The sequence below is a fragment of the Lactuca saligna genome, chromosome 9 (genome assembly GCF_052625555.1).
Source record: "Lactuca saligna cultivar CGN05327 chromosome 9, ASM5262555v1, whole genome shotgun sequence".
NCBI lineage: Eukaryota > Viridiplantae > Streptophyta > Magnoliopsida > Asterales > Asteraceae > Lactuca > Lactuca saligna.
Genome location: NC_136425.1, coordinates 90,448,044 through 90,466,887, shown reverse-complemented (window position 1 = coordinate 90,466,887; position 18,844 = coordinate 90,448,044). Strand labels below are relative to the sequence as shown.

The 18,844-nt window shown below is 33.0% G+C and overlaps 1 pseudogene; it reads right to left on the bottom strand.

The window, feature by feature from the left end:
- Positions 1 to 14,687: 14,687 nt before the first annotated feature.
- On the bottom strand, positions 14,688 to 15,914 carry LOC145017293 (protein EXORDIUM-like 2 pseudogene; annotated as a pseudogene).
- Positions 15,915 to 18,844: the final 2,930 nt, after the last annotated feature.

Genomic DNA, 18,844 nt, shown 5'->3' with positions numbered 1-18,844 from the left:
TAAGAAGAGGAATCAAGGATTAAAGAAATGGTTAAATCAAGAAGTCTATCATACTTCGTTCCAATAACAAGTCTTAAAGTTAAGATTGTGGCAATGAGTGAAAAGTATTAAAGGTTTATAACATTCATAAAATGTGGAAAGTTGTGATGTCTTGAATAAGACAAAGACCAACTTGGACCAATTTATGAAGTGTTTTGATAAAAGCTACACTAACGCTTGAATATTTGTTTGTCAAGAAATGGTTATTGACAAGAGAATCTTATATGTCAAGGAGTCAGTGGGAGTCTTAATGGTCTTGAAAGGTTTCAATAACAAATCAAATAAACCTTATCGATCATCACTAGCACACGAGTTGAGGTTTACAACCTATCGTGTTGAGAATATTTTGATTCTGTGCTGTTCCAATTGAGTTAATTATGCATGTGAGTCCTATGAGTTCTCATTTTGAACGCATAAAAGGCAAGGCACCTTAATCAATGAAAGGTACATTGATAGGAAAAGGTGAGCTGCTTAACTACTTGGAAGACATGGTGGGCAGCTGTACTACCATAAGGCAAGAAATCAAGATTAAAAAAAAGGCTCGATCCATATGAGTTTGAATTTGTCGTAAACTTTGGTTTTAACAAATTCACATGGATAGGAACACATACACCATTTAAATCTAAGTGTCGTAAGATTTCCTCCTTCATGAAAATGATTGTGAGGAAATGCTTTCACTAAGAAAGATTTTAAGAAGATGGTGATTGTAAAATTGCATTCTCGAATTCGATCATGGTTACGGTATCCCTTTCCATAATTTGAATTATGAGGTTTGGCAATTAGTCTTAATTGTTAAGACACACATATGAACTATCTAAGGTAAAGGTGTATAAGTTCAAGAAGCCTTGATAAAAGATTATCAAAGCACTAAGTATTAGAAACATGGACTTAAGAAATTCAATAGGTATTGTTTTCTAAAAGTTAAGATGTTTATGAATACATGTCAAAGCTAGTGGGAGCATAAGTGTTATGTTTTACAATAATCATCATGATAGTGGGAGCATAAATGTTATGATTGTATGATTATTAAGGCATGTATTGCAAAGTTGGAAATATTAATTATAGAAAAAAGGAGTTAAACCTTGCAAAGTAGTAAGGGTTATAAAGTTGTTTTGCTATAATTAAGGGAGAGAATATTATGCTTCATTTCAAATCTAAAGGCTTAGGTTGAGAAATGTTAATAAATTTAGTCAAAGGTACATAGTGTGTTCTTAAAATTTCGATTATGATTACGGAATTCCTTTTCACAATTCGAATTTTGAGAACATAGCAAATAAAACATTGTGCATCGTGTCCCATACGCTTCGGGTATAGGATCGATTGCAAATGCTTTAATGCTTGACCATTCTAAAATTTTCCAAATGTCTAGCGCATTTAGAGGGAAAAGGGACTAGAATCGGTTTTGACTAAAATAATTAAACAACTATCAAAGAACAATCCAAAGTTCGACGAGGATTGGTTGCTTGTGAGTAGTTGGAAGCATGGTATTAATGGACCATATTGACATTATGATGAATAGAAAAGATTCTATTAAGAAATGAGTTGTCATATGGAAACTATGGAAATGTATCTATATTGGGAAGTAAATATTGAAAATCTATGTCTAGATTAGAAACTTTTATGCAAAAGGATGTTCAAAGGAATGTACTTTGAGTGAGATACATCATATCTAAGGAATTGTCTTGTAACAATCTCCGTTAGAGGACTTTGTAATATCATTGGCAATAGTCTTTGTGACTTTGGTGCAGTGACATTACGAAAGAATCATTACATAAAGTGTTAGAATCTAGTATATTCTATAAGTAACAAAAATTTGATATTCTTACACTTAAGAAAATGGATTTGGAGTTGTAAAAATGAGAATGATTGGAAATGTGTTCAATTTGTCTATTTCACAAAAATAAGAACCATAGGTAAACATTGTGTGCATGCTAGGAGCATGGGACAAGTGTAATGATTCAAGTAAGAAGTTGATTACCCGAAACGACAAATAATGAGTAATCGATATGGTGATAAATAAAAGGAGTTTTATTTATACTCAAAGGTTTGAGGCCATATGGGATTAGTATTATTCTTGTGTTTCACTTTGCATGTTTTGACTTCCAGAATAATTGAGTTTATTGAGAATAATCGAATTATTCGAACGGACCACAGTCATTCATATGTTGGAAGTAGATATGAATGAAGACTGTCGTGAATTCGTGTGTGGATTGTCTAAAAGAGTATTAGACATAAGCAAATGTTTGCTGCAACGTTCATGAGTGCTTACGAATATGATTTGAGCATTGGATTAAACCCACGCTCACTTGGATCACTCCATGAATTGTATCACGAGTGATTGGTGAGACGATAACATCTTATATTCTTGAAACCGAGATGTGTGAGTTGTATCTTGCTAATCGGTTGCACATTGATAATATGTAAACGCTCTAGTAACATGGTGTTATAAAACATATTGTTGTGTGTGATTTGGTTAGTGAGTGCAAGCAAGCATTGTATCAAAGTTTATCCGTTCCTTTTATCCAAAGAAGGATAAAAGCGACATCTTTGGGCCCCTCGATGGTTTAGTGATGACAAACGTAAATGCTCGGCCGGGCTAGGGCTAATTTGATTTGTTCAATTAGTCTGTCGTCATAAATTAGAAATCACCGAAGTAGTACAAAGAGAATGATTTGAAATCATATCTCATACGATATCTAGAATGGAGGAATATATGATCCCTTATCTAAGGACACGCGTATCTGATAGGATCAGAGTTGACAACGGCTTTGGAAAGCTACGATTGCAGATCAGGATCTAAAGTCATATGCAGAATAGTTATTAGACTTATCCAATTGGGAGACTGTTGGATTAGTGTCTAAGTCCATAACTATTTTAGTATGTATTTGACCCGATGGTGCATGGTCCTTTTGGGTTGCCTTCACCAAAGCAACTTGATTGGAGAAATAAATAAAGAGAGAGAGCTTATTATGATTTATTAATATGTTATAAGAATAATATATTAAAGGAGAAATCATATTTGCTTAATTAATATTGGTCAATACTTAATTAGGAATTAATTTTGTGATCAAGTGTAATTAATTAAACTAGAGGGGCTGAATTGTAATTATGTGATAGTTACAAAATATGGTAATGGTTATCCTAAATATGGGTTGAACGAATTCAAGGAGATAAGGATCCTTGAAATCGTCCAAAGGATAAAGGATAAGGGTTTTCAAGGCTTATCTTATGGTTGCTTTGTGGATAAGCAACTAGATAAGGATAATGACTGAAACCCTATCTCTACACCTATATAAAGACCCTAAGGCCTTAGAATTCATGTAATTGTTCCCAAGGAGTCCTAAGGATGAATTCTAACCTCTCTCCTCTCTCTTTATACCTTCTCCATTTGCTCTTGGTGTTTGTATGCCATTAGAGGAGTGACACTTGTGACTCTAAGCATTCCAAAGTAAATTCAAGGTGGAATTAGGATTGTTATTGCTACATAACAATCAAGGTAATATCTTAAACCTAATTATATGTTAATATTGATTTCCATATGCTAGAATTAGGGTTTATAGTCTTGGATTGTGCCAGCTCTTTGGCACTTTCAAAGGTGCCAGGTTTGGAAGCTAACACGCTTGACTGAATTTGGGGCAACAGTCCCCAAATGTATCGCTCTATCTTCTTGCTCTCGGGAGCAATCATATCCGGGCAAAGGATTGCGAGCTCGCATAATCTATTGGTATAAGTTGCTATGTCGGTACCAATCATTCCTAGAGTCCAGAGTTCGTGCTCGAGTTTTTGAATCTCTCCTCGTGGATAGTACTCCCTCATCAACATGATTTTCAAGCTCTCCCAGCTTATCGAGTTTGCCACTATCAGGGTAAGTACCTTAACGTGGCCATTCCACCAAGTTAAAGCCCTATCAGTAAATGTGTAAGTTGCAAACTTGACCTTGTTGTGCTCGGGGCAGGAGCAGATTTCAAACACTGATTCCGTTGTTTCAATCCACTGCCTTAAAACCAACACACCACCCGTTCCATTAAACATCCGGGGTTTAGCATTCGTAAAGTCTTTGTAGGTGCACTCCCGGGGTTGTCCATGACTATCACCATAGTTGGAAGGATGCATGCCAATTCCTGAACCCCTAGTAACAGGAGTATTGATCTATGACATGGCAGCCATCACAGTTGCAGTGACTGCTGCCTGGAACATGACAGCATCGAATTGAGGAGGTGGAGGTGGTGGTGGTATCGGTGTTTCGTTGTTAGGGTTACATTTGGTATTCCTGCGTGGCGGCATCTTTAACTATACGTTTAAAAGATGATGATATGGATAAGAATAAGTGAATAATGAATGTGTCTCATGAACCAAATTGCTATAGCTCAACAACAGATGATAGTATGAGTTTTACAAAATAGAAGAGCGAAGGTTATTCGTAAATCCGAATATGTGAACAAACGTATTGTTTTTTAATAGTATATTAAAGATTGAATGTGATACTCAACGTAGTAGTAATAGCGTGCAAATTATATTAATATAATAGATGATACAATGATCACGAAAATTTGACCCTTAAACGGGTCTCCGATTACATGAATTGAAAGGAATTAAAAACTTTTAGCCGAAGTCCTATCTTATAACAAAATTTGAGGTTTTCACAAGTACTAATTGCGACGAGTTTTGCGCTTGGAGCTCGATTCTGCATCTGATTGCTTCGACTCCATAAGACGCCTATCGAAGGCGGCTTGTTGTTCCCTCAATTTTGCGAAGGCTGCATTTGCTTGTGCTTGGAATGCTTCGGCGCGGAGGTGGATGTCGTTCTGCAACATATCCAGGCGGCGGATATCAGCCGTGTGGACTTGTACTTCCACGTTGACCTCTCGGATTCGGTTTGCTTGAACCCCCGATTGGTAGGGCTGGTTGGCTAGTTTACCTACCGTTGCTGGAAGTGCTCGGTCGGCTGAACCTCCGTCCCTGATGTCGTAGAAGTCTCGACACATTCCGTAGGGAGAGTGTATCCCTTGTTGTTGGCTCCAGTGGACGAGGTGACTTCCCCAAACGGGAGTCGGTCCTAGAAAGTTCCTCCTAATGGGTGGAGGGTTGACTATTTCCGGTTTCGAGTCTATCCCGGAGTCGTCCCCTCCATCCAACTCAATGGGCTCTTCGTCCTCCTCCGGATCCTCTTCAATCCATCCTTCGTTGCCTTGTTGTGGGTAGTAGGGGTCTCCATTCAGGTGAAATCCAACCATTTAACTATACGAGAATAGGGTTATAAGATTTGAATAAAACTTGAGACATGTAATACTAATTACTCTAGTGTATGCACCAAATACTCCTATAGTATTTAAATTGGACGTTAGATACTAGTGTCTATTTTGTTAAGTTTTGACTTGTTGCTCACTACGATCATTCCTTGACATACGTTAGTCAAATTTCGGATAAACATAGTTGATCAGGCAATATTCGTCCAAAATTTGATTACATATCTCGAGAACTAATCATAGTGTCCAACTTGTCTTAATACTTTTTGTATAGTTCTTATCATAAAACTATGTCGTTGTATGCATGTATTTCGGATTTTTATATCCTAAAATAATCTATTTATGTGAAATAAAAATTTTAGGTACAAAAACTTTCATCAGAGACTTTGAGTCCCTAAGAATTTATAGTTTGTATATCTTATGGGGTTCGATATACTTAGTTCACTATAAACATTGCTCTGATACCAATTTGTCACACCCCCAAACCGGAACGGAGGAAAGGTTCGGGGGCGGATGACTTCATGTGGTAACGTAACAAATGAATACATAGTAAAGAAAGCAATACAACCATCATATATATAATTGAAAGTTTACATTGTTTAAAAGTGTACATGTTCAAAATCAATTACATAATGATGTCAAAATATGAAATTTAAACTGGCGCTGCAGCGTCCCTTCTTCAAAATCCGTTTATTACCTATAATTATTGAATCCTTGGAACATACAAGTAGTTTTGAAAGAGTAGATCAGCATTTAAGCTGGTGAGTTTCATAAGTATTTAATGACAATGTTTGTATGAAATGAAATGTTTTTTTGTTCTTTGTTTGCACGTTCCTAGAAAATCCTATATTTTCTAGTAGTATAATTGTAACCTTCTTTCACGACAAATGCTTGTTTCTAGTAAATGTATGTAAGTATACAGATTTCAATTTGTCTGAAAAACTCCGTAAGTCATTGTGTTTTTAATACCCCATGTGAGTTTTATAACCATGCTATTGACAAGGAATGCCTATACACAACGTTCTTCAGGCGTTGGAATGTTCTGACGTTTATCACCCCAAAAGGTGGACTGTAGCTAACAGTCAGGGTGCGGGTTGTCAAGCCCGTATAGATCTATACACAAACACCATGCTCCCCCTCCAAGGGATTCTGATATATAATACAGGACTTGAAATGTGTACTCGAACATACGTGAAGTTAATGTCTCACAAAACTTAGTATAAAACAGATTACGTATGAAAATGTTCGTTAGTCATTGTATATGAAAGTAGCTTATCGTAATAGTATTTCCAAGTATGTAAAGTTCGTAGTATTCTCGTGAAACTATACCTATTATAGTTTTCTAAAAGTGTGTTTCATTTGTTAAATAAACCCTTAGTGAAAATGTTCACTTGTTATGAAAAGTGTAGTTTTTGTAGTGCCAAAACTGACACACCGAATGTAATATAAGCAAGGTATCTGATTTATATAAATACCTAAATCGTTTCTCATTTCAAAAGATAAAGTATTGTCGTGTTATACTTTGCATATAAAAGATTTCCTTTGATAGTTTCGAATCGCATATGATTCCTTTGATAAAACGCGTAAAGTGAAAGTTTATATAACACCCGATAATAACCGAGTGTTTTACTTGTATTCCCCCCTTAAAAGCATGTAAAAGTACTCGTAAAACATTTAAAACGTGAATTATAGGGGTATGAACTCACTTGTAAAATCGGAGGTTGCAAGATGAAAAACCGGACAGATTTTCGGCTTGCGAAAGTGGATTTCCTCGGAATTCTCGGGAACCTCGGCGGCACGAACGACCTTCGGGACTCGAGCAAAGTGATCGGGGCTTCGGGGTAGTGCGGGCACGGAAATCGAGGCAATATCGTGAGAGAAATGAGGGAGATGGGGTGTTTTTCCCAGAACCCTCGCACCTCTATTTATAGGGGTCTGAGAAGCTTCGGTACGCGGGGCGTACGCGGGGCGTACGCTCGTACGCGGGGCGTAATCGTGTGTCACGCGTGACCGAGTCCTCGACTGCCTCGCTTCGGATGGGACGGGTCGGATAGCTCGCATAGGAGCGACGTGGACGAACCGAGGCCAAGGCCTTCGTGTACGCGGGGCGTACGGGGTTACGCGGCGCGTAACTCAGATGAGCACGCTGACTCCCCTTTCGGATAATACCGGATTTTTGATTTAAATAAATATATAATTTATTTAATAAACTTCAAAAATTCATATCTTCTTCATACGAACTCCGTTTTCGACGTTCTTTATATCCCTGCGAAGGTGAGACCATACTCTACAACTCTCGTTTAGATTCCGTCGGCAAATTCCGAAATTATTTTTATTATTTATTTTTAAAAGGTCGCGGTAAGAAAATTTCTTTAGAAATTCATAACTCCTTTATCTGACGTCGGTTTTTGCCAGACTTTTTACCGCTGAAATACCATTGTTGAGACCTTCGATTCTCGCTTAGGTCATTCCAGCAAAAAGTCGCTCGATCTCTGATTCGAGTTTTTAGTCGCCTGCCGTTAATCCGAACTTGAAAAATTCCTAACTTTCTTATACGAAGTCGGATTCGAGCGTTCTTTTTACGTACGATCATGGTTTAATGACATCTATCATAAAAGGTAATTTAATTGGTGATTTTTGGATATTTTATTTTCGAAGTAAATTTTATTACAACTAACGTGGTTACAATATTTGACTTTTTAGGTCGTTTACATGTAGTTGAAATATCGGGTTGTCACATAGCTCAATTATAATTAAAAACTAATTATGTGTTTTGCTTGTGTATGGCCATACATGGTAGCTCATGAATTGGTGAAAATATTAGTAAATTTGGACTTGAATTGCTAATTACATAATTATTGGCGACCAACATTAATAATCCATAATTAGTAGCTAACCATAGAGGAGAAGTGGATTCGAACTAAACGGAAGTGTTTTTAGAATATTGATTAAAACTATTAGTTAAGTGTTTAAGTTTGTCTGAACTTGTAAAATCAGACAAAAAACCATTTTTAACTTTTTCTTGTTTTAGATTAATTTTTAGTAATTATCCTAGTTAATTAAATCCGTTGACTATGTTCAACCCCACCTTACGTTAGTATACTATAAATTGACTAGGTACACTACCTATAAACGCAATAGTAGATAAGTAGTTAGGATATATATTTAAAACTAGATACGTATAGTCTGCACTACATCAATCATTAAATGAAATTATGCAAGGTTTTTTAACCAATATTCATAGGTACTTGTTAGAGAATTGGTATTGGAAAGACCCGCATCAAGGTCACTCCATAGATTGGTTTTGTGAGTGATACTTGATAAAAGGTACTATCTTTGTACCCTTAGTAATTGAGATACATATTCGAAATTAAGTAAAGGAGTGTTATGATTTGATGTGATCAAATGCTAATCCTTAATGGGGAAGTAATAAAGTCTATTTTCAGGTGTAGTGTGAACTATGCAAGAGGCTTACATAATGAAGATGGGATTTGTTCCTCTTATGTGTTGAGAGTTAGACATCTAATACGCATTACCCAAAGTTGGACACCAAATAAGATTGATTGAGATCCAAGTCTCATGTTCAACATGATGTTTGTAACAAATGGACAACTAAGAAACTTACCTTATTAATCAATTGTAGCTTTGAGCTTTTGGGAATTGAATGTTGATATAATTACTCAAAATCACATATTAATATAGGAAGTGGAATATTGTTAGATGTTCACCAGTGTCTATATCAATTTATGATGTGTCTGGTGCAGGTAGGATATTGAAAGATCTTTATGCCCAAAAGACATCATAGAATGATATTGCTAGACAATATATGATCTTCGGAGGGTTAACACTAACAACAACTTGATGATAATATATTATATAAAAGAATTTGATTCTTGATACATACTTTTATATATATATATATATATATATATATATATATATATATATATATATATATATATATAATAAGGATTTGATTCTTAATAAATATTTATATTTCTTGTAATTAATTGGAAAATAATTATTTTTCGAAAATAATATTTTTCTATTGAACGTATCAAATAAAAACACATGGAATGATTTATATAAGTCATGTTCTTTATAAACACTAAATTATTTTAGTTTTTATAAAACTTGAAACTATTTTATATAAATTAGAAGAGTGCAAAGCAATATTCCTCTCTTTGATACTCCGAACCCATGGACCTATTTAAGAGGTAGGTTTGTTGGTTGTTGCTTGTGGTTTTATCCATAAGTACTATCACTCCATACCTCTTACATCTAGAGTAAGTCGGTATGGTTTCATGAGACTCAAAAGCATGAATTTAAGTATTTAAATAAGCTTATAGAGCTAGTTTTTTTTTCTTCTTCTTCACTTTTTCCCTTATGAATAACCATACATATGCTCTCATTTTCCATTTCCTTCTCCTAAACATTTAATGGGTTACATCATATGAAGATGAGGATGATACTTTCTTAATATGTTTTAGTTAGTACTTGGTATTAACTTAAATCTTAAGAGTAACCTTTTATTACAAGATCAAGACTAGCATCTTTATCAAGTTGAGTCGTTGTTGGCGTCCTATACAAGAAGGAACTTTGCTCTATATTCTCCATCAACTTCCTAATCTCCAAAAGGAACCAAAGTCTTCAAAGGTTGTAACACTTTCCTTTCCTATGGTTGTTTTTTTTATGGGTTTTGGGAAGCTAAAAATGATCTTTTTTATAAAAATAATTTTAACGGAAAACAAAAGACTTTAAAATAAGTAGTTTATTTTTATATCATTTTAACAAATCCACAAAGAGGATCCAAATACATGAACTAGAAAGATTATGAAAACCATAATATGTTTAGAACTGCAACATTTGAAGACTTTGATCCCAGTTGGAATTGGGGAGTTGATGAAGATAACAAAGAACAAAAAGCTTGATCTTCTTTATAACGTATCCATCATCAAGAGTAAGACACTTGGAATGCTAGTTCCCATCTTGTATGAAGTACTTCTTAACCCTTGAGTACTTAACACAATTAAGCAATAAAGAGAACCACTCCTAATCCACCAACTCTTTAATTAGTTTCAAAAGACAATAAGAGGGGGAGGAGAGAAAGAACATACGGCTATAATAAAGAGAGACAGAGGGAGCGAGGGAGAGAGAGAGAGAGAGAGAGAGAGAAAGAGAGAGAAAGAGAAATTTTTTACTAGCAAAAGTTCAAGACACCAAATAAGCTAGTTAAGCCTCTCCTTTTATAGTTACATGCATGAAGTAAGCATCATCCTCATTTAGTGAAATAATGGGCTAATGGAAAAAGTCTTGGATGTGAAGGAGGAATCTCTCCCATCACTATCTATAACTTTGACCTTCAAATGGTCAAAGTATGGTGGTCTTCCACTCACAAATGTATACATGTATGTGCATGTTATATTTATATAACTAGCTATATCTAAATGAACTACTAAGGATCCAAAAAGATGTAAAGAACATATAAATCATACATTATCAACTATTAGTTGTTTTTCTCTCTTAGAAAATATTATTTCAATAAATAATAATTATTACCTAACTAATTAGTAGAGTTAAATTTATTTATTAATAATCATATTAGTAATAAACATCCAAAATGTGCCAACTTGATAAATGTATGACCCTATAGGATCATATGTTATTAATAATATTATTCAATAACGATTCTTGAGCATATAGATCCAACAGGTATAATCTTTCCAAGCTTTTCATATTTTTGAATAAAACCAAACATGAACAAGTACTGTTAGTGTTTAGAATAATCCCATTTATTTATATATATTCGTTTGATTTGATTTTTTATGTTAAAGTTAATACTATATTTATTTTGTATGATATTATTAATAACCCATCATGATAAAACATAAATTTGATTATTTTATTTTTGTTATTCAATTTAAATTGGACATTTATGAGTTTGAGTTTTAGATTCGCCACTGAAAACACTACATAAGAGAGTTCTTCGAATAGCTTTGGACACTTTGAACATTGCGCTCTTTAGACAATTCCGGATCGTAACTTGAATGATGAAGTTTTGTGCTTTACCCTATCCCGAAGTTGTTATAGCAACTCCACCTTCACTGTTTAGGTTAGACATAACATCTCAACACTCCTTCCATTAATAAAAAAATATGGTGCCTCTCCCTCTCCCATCCCTTTGTGGCCAAACCTAAGAAAGAAAATAGATATAACCTTAGAGTATAAGGTATGGGGCATGTTGCATATCGTTGTCGCTGAGGTGGAGCATCTTCAATGCTGTTAAGAAGCATCAACACCCCCCCCCCCCTTTTTGTTCTATCTAGTTGTGTTGCTTCTTGTTGTGGCCATGACTAGATGCAATGTGATTTTCTATTGGTTGCACAAATTCTCTCTCTCTCTCTCTCTTTCTCTGTCTCTCTCCTCTTAACATGGTGTTATAACACCATGAACACCACCCTATCTTCTTGTTCCTTCTTGTTACAACACCACTTCAAGTTTCCTATACCATATGCTCTTAATGTTTTTCAGTGTAAAAGTGTATCCACTTGAAGTAGCATAATCTTTGAACTTTATTGTGATTGTTTATCTTTATAATTCTAAATGGGCCTAGGGATTAAAACTTTAAAACAATAGTTTTGATGTTATACTGATTCATAAACAATTTTTAAAATCACCAGGCTTGAATAATTACATGCCAATTTCAAAATTTCAAATTTAATTCGGAATTTTCAAATTCTCATTTATTCCAAATATCATAAAGTATTAAAATTATATATTTATACATTCTAAACCTGTATTAAAAAAGACTAGATTTGATGGATCTAATTAGATACACTTAATAACAAAGATTAAATTTGAAATGGAAAAAATATATCCAATTTAATATCAAACTAGGAAAAGGTTTGTGCATTGCACGGGTGAAAGTTTTGTGGCAAAAATATAAAAAAAGTATAAATAAAGTGTCAAAATTATAAAGAGGAAAAGTTTGTTGAAACTTTAGTGGCAAAATTAGTAAAAATAAAGTTCAAAAACAATAAAGAGAAAAAGGTTGTTGAAACTTTAGTGGTAAAATTATAAAAAAATAAAAATAAAATGGTAAAATTATAAAAGAATAAAGAAAAAAGGTTTTAAAAAAGTAAAAAAGAAAGTTTAGTGGTAAAAATATGAAAAAGTAAATTAAAGTGGCAAAATTATAAAAATGAAAAGTTTGTTGAAATTTTAGTGGTAAAATTAAGAAAAAGTAAAAATATAGTGTTAAAATTATAAACATGGAAAGTTTCCTATTGAAACCTTCCATGCGCTTTAATATATTTAGTGGTAAAAATATGAAAAAGTAAAAATAAAGTGGTAAAATTATACAAATGAAAAGTTTGTTGAAACTTTAGTGGTAAAATTAAGAAAAAATAAAATATAGTGTTAAAATTATAAACATGAAAAGTTTCCTGTTGAAACCTTCCATGCGCTTTAATATATATATATATATATATATATATATATATATATATATATATATATGTATATATATATATATATATATATATATGTATATATATATATATATATATATATATATATATATATATATATATATATATATATATATATATATATATATATATATTTTCAGATTCATTTGAGACCATTCTAATTTTGTGAGACCGTGAGACCAAATCTAAAAATAATTTTAAAATGCAAAATAAATGGAAAAATACAAAAATTCTTTTTTTAAATATTATTTTCGGAACTTGAATTAACTAAAAAAAATATAAAAAAAATATAAAACAAAATAAATATAATTCCGTTTTTTTTTTTTTGAAAAATACGTGAAATATTCTAAATAGAATATTACACTGACATATTCTAAAAAATAATTTTAAAATGCAAAATAAATGGAAAAATCTAAAAATTCTTTTTTTAAATATTATTTTCGGAATTTGAATTAATTAAAAAAAATAAAAAAAATTCAATTTTTTTTGAAAAATACGTGAAATATTCTAAATAGAATATTATTACACTGTAGATATTCTAAAAATAATTTTAAAATGCAAAATAAATGGAAAAATCAAAAAATTCTTTTTTTAAATATTATTTACGGAACATGAATTAACTAAAAAAATAAAAAAATAATAAAAAAAAAATAAAAAAAAAATAAAAAAATGTGTCTTACGGTCTCACAAAATATAGGTGGTCTCAAATGAACCTAACCCTATATATATATATATATATATATATATATATATATATATATATATATATATATATATATATATATATATATATATATATATATATATATATATATATATATATATATATAAAGTTAAGTTCAAATGTTTTCACTATCTATTGTGAATGTATATTTGATTCTGCACCAATCATTTTAGTTATTTTAAGAAAGTAATTAATGCATATTAAATGCTGAAGATGTAATTACTACCCATTATATCTTCAACATGGAATATGCATTAATTACTTTTCTTAAAATAACTAAAATAATTGGTCCATAATTAATCATAAATGCACACAATAGACAGTAAAAACAAAATAACCTAACCGTATATATATATATATATATATATATATATATATATATATATATATAAAAGTATGATTCTTTTTTATTGAATTTTGGTCATTATTAATTGGATTGAAATAAGGGATTCAGTCAGAAAAAAAAAATTGTACATGTATATGTAGAAAAACCTTTATATTATTATTTCTATGTTATAAAAACTTTTATATTAATTCTTATCGTTCGTAAAAGACCAAAATACGGATTTTTCAGAGAAATCGACGACTACAAATTTGATCTTTGCTAACATTTTTTTTTAATACGACAATGATGTTATATATGATAAAAATGATTAGTTAATGATTGAAAATCTATCGTATAATTCCATATGAAAAACATAATCGAACAAAAATAATCGAAATAAACGTAGGTTTTGACATGTTTTCGAATACAATCAGTAATATATATATATATATATATATATATATATATATATATATATATATATATATATATATATATATATATATATATATATATAAAATTTGGTTTTATCTGAAACCTAAATAATAATATAAAAGTTTTTCTCGAACATAAGGAACATATAAATAATAGGAACTATTAGGTTGTAAGGATTTATACAAAAGTAATTGATATAAAGCGATAAGAACCTTAGTTTGTAATGACAATAAAATTACGCGTATGGTGTTTTCGTTTATTCATATTAAGAATAATTTTAAGTTTTGACGGTCATATCCTTTCTTTTAAATAAAATGTCAACGTATATTTCTTTTAATAAAACTTGACCTGAAAAGATATAATTATTTTCAGCTTACTATTAAATCCTTTTATCACAAGCATAATGTAAATACTGTATTTTTAAAATATAATCTGAAAAAAAAATATATTGCAATCTCGAAATGAAAGTAAAAATGAAACCATAAATACACAATACACCGTTTTTTTACATTTTTTCACTCCACGTACTTTATCAACCAAATAAATCAAATATATATTTTTAAATTTTAAATGACAGGTCATATTATGACACGTCATCCTCGTAGTTATCCAATTCTTATCTTACACGAGTGTTTTACACGTGGAAGTCTTAGGGTCCCACATAGCCGGTAACAAATACTTCCTTTTGTTCACGCCCTGCGCATTGTAGCTAGCTTTTGTCTTTTTATCCGTTAAAACTGTTCCCGGGTACCCGGGAAAAGCACCCGACCCGAATATACCAGTACAAGCAGTAACCGCCTCCAATGGAGCAGTAGCCGGACCCTGGAAGTACCCGCCGTCAAACGGATTCGTCACCGTCCCCGCCAGAACCGCCGCCAGGTTGATTATCATGCCGTCGACGCCAACGTCGCCGTTGGGCGCCACCAACGATGGCATTTTTGGGCCAAACATCGGCTGAGCAAAAGGCCAGGCACATTGACCCGGACACTGAGTTGCCGAGTTACCCACCCATCCGTATGCGAAATTATGTCCTTTGTTCACCCGAGTAGTCCCGTGAGTCCCGCACCGGTTCATACAGAACCCCGCCACTCCGACGTCGGCCGCCGTGAGCACCAGGCTGATGACGTTAAAGCCTTTCGCTTTAGAAGCCAAATAAATGAGATTGGATTCTTTAAGCGATTTCCCAAGGGAGTATTTTTCGTCAACGATTTGTTTCCCGACGTGTATGCTCCTTTTCCCGCCTTTGTATCTACGGGTGGTCTGCCACCATGAAGCGGCGGAAGGGGGTGGCGGGAGGTGGTTGTTGAGAAATTTGAGAAAGTCGATGATGATGGACTTCTGAGCGGGTGAAAATTTTCCGTACCAGAGGAGGTTAACGGTGATGTTGCCGTAGAGGACGGAGCCTTTGTGGTAAGTGAGGACTGTGGGTGGTGTTTGGACGACGGCGAGACGGCGGGGGATGGTGGCGGAGGATGGGTTGATTAGGGTTGAGATGATTATGAGAAACGAGGCTAAGAGTGTGAAATTTGAAAGCAAAGTTGAAGCCATGGTGGTTGTTTTTGAAAGAGAGAAAGGTATGAGAGGGAGTATTTATATTCATTCTAATAGAAGGGATGTTTGTATTTTGTAAGTGGGACGCATGTTGAGAAAGAGGTATCCGCGTTGTTTTTAAGTTCCAACGCTTAGTTGATTAAATGTACACGGGAGGTTTTAGGGGATACATTTACTCTAGCTGCCTCTAGCTATGATGGAGTGTATTTTGTTTGATATTTATTGCAATATTCAAATCGTTGATAGTTTAATTTTGGTTATTTAATTGTTTTAAATTTTTTTGAACGATAAAATTACGGTGTTTGGAAATCCAATCAAATTACTCAATTTTTTTTCGTTTTTAAAATATAAATTTAAATAGTGGAAATTAAATTAAAATCTAAACTAAACAGATTACAATTCAATAGGCGGCTCAAGGTCTTAGACATTTTTTAAAAAATACATAGATAACTTGAAATCACTAACTTGGTAAAATAAAGACACAATTTAATAAATGGTCTTTGGGGTTACTTAAAAATTACCGCTTTTAGTTCAAAAGAAATTGAACTAGCATTAGACACCCAAACTTTTTATTTTGTTACGATTTTGATTTAATTTGTTTTGAACTCCTTTATTAATTTTTTTTCTATTTCTTTTATAATTTTATTGTAAATCTTATTTAAAATTAAATCAAAAAATATACAAGTCCATCCTACCCCACCCATATGCCTCTTGAAACACTAACATCATCATCATCATCTCTCTCTCTCTCTCTCTCTCTCTCTCTCTCTCTCTCTCTCTCTTCATTGATGCTGGATCAGTACCTCCTTCCGGCCACCACTGTCGAACCACCACCACTTGACGGACCATCGTTGTCTGTCGGACCACCACCGCACGTCGGCCTATCCTAGTCACCAGAGACTCCTTTTTTGCCAGACCACCAAAAACCACCTTCGGCAATGTAGATCTGAATTTCCAACGATGTAGATCTGAACCACTACCACCTACCAGTCTCTTCCTGAAACATCATCGCCGTCGGAAAACTCTTGGTCTCTGGTGAAACGCTACCACATATTGAAACCTTTATCATCGGTTCCATCCTGGAATGTCATCACCCTTAGAAAACCTTATCGGATGTTGAAACCCTTTGTATATTTGTCGATCTATCTCGAGGTGATGATGATGTTAGGTGATGATGATGCTACTAGAGAAGATGGATGGTGTCGACGAATCGATCTGCAAACCTCGACGATGGGCGGTGTGAATATGAGAAAAAAGGCAACATAGATCTAAAAATGCGGGCAACTCGAAGCTAGGGTGGCGAGCTATGATGTTACCGGAGACGATCTACAAACGACCGCCTCTTTTTCGTCTTCTTCTTTACAGATCTGAGGTGGTTTTGTAACATTCAGTTTTAAGGTGCACGATTTCGAGCTTTATTCAATATTTGGATGAAGTCATGATGTGAGCAATGCCCCTCACGTCGTTAGCCAAGGTTGACATGTTGACCCACATTCCTTGAATCTCACGACATGAGCCCTTGTTTCTCACGACGTAAGAGCGGTCTGATGACCAAAACCCTAATTTTTCGGTATTTAATAGAATGAGAGGGCTAGAATTATCCATCCTCAGCCTCCCTCACACTCTAAGGTGTTGTTTGGTTCGTAAACTATTGCTGAAGGAACTGAAATTGGAATTGGAAAATGAATCTATAAGGAATTTGAATCCGATTCCAAATCCTGTTTGGTTGGAAGGAAATGGAATTGGAATTAATTCCAAATTGTGTTTCATTCGTAGAAATTGGAATTGGTATTCATGTAAAACGATAGAATTTCCCTTTTAGCTATTTTGCTTATTTTTACTTTCTATTTTAACTTGTATGTAAAGATACATTATATAAATTATACAAATACTAAAATTTTGTTTAATTGATTGAGTGTTCGTGTCAATATAATACTTCATAACTTACAATCCTTTCAATACATGTCCCGATAACGTTACCAAATATATATATATATATATATATATATATATATATATATATATATATATATATTCTTATTTCACATAGTATTGATATCAAAACAACAAAATGATATATTCTGATATCATGTACAACAATTATTTTCACATAAGCAAATTACTTTCACATAAGAAAGTGAAACCACAACAAAACTTATGTTCTATCGATTCAAAAAAATGTTATTAGCAACCATACTTGATACAATGCATTAGACAAATATGTGTGTATGATCAAGAACTCCCTAAATCGGTATTTAAACTATGATAAACTTGGAAGATTTATAAAAAGGGGTACTTCTGGTAAGGGTAAACATCAGACTACTTTTTGTTATGTTAAATAATCCAATTATGCATATTAACCAATCAATTTTGTTCAAGAGCAAGAACAAAGTGAGAATCCGATCACTTCTCACTATCTCATTGGTAATTATGTAAGTATGGTTCAGATCCATTCGGAACCAAAAAAGACTCGATTCTTTACAAGAAAAAGCATCCTGAAATCACATCCACTATAGATAAAGTTCAATTAAGAAAACTATTAAAGAGAAAGAAAAGGATTTTTTTTTTCAAATTTTTATATCATGATATTAGATAGGTCACAATAGCGATTGAAGAAAAAAACCCACCAGCGATGTCACGGTAGCTCTGTTTTGGGTCGACTTCAGAGGGGGTTGTGTGGTTTGAATATATAAAAGAGATAGAGATAAAGGCATATATATATATATATATATATATATATATATATATATATATATATATATATATATATATATATATATATATATTACCTGTAATGAAGCTCGTTGAACAACCCTGTGACGAAGTGGAGAAGATGCAATGGAGTGGTTGTCGGCTGAACGAGAATGAGATGATGTCTACGTTTACTTGACAAAGCGTATGGTAATATTTAGTAAAGGAAAAATCATAATATGCTACTTTTAATGTTATGAAGGAATTAATTCCATTACGATGGTGAAGGAATGAACTCTCCTTCATTTGAAGGAAAAATATTTCATTTAGGATTTCTTTTCCT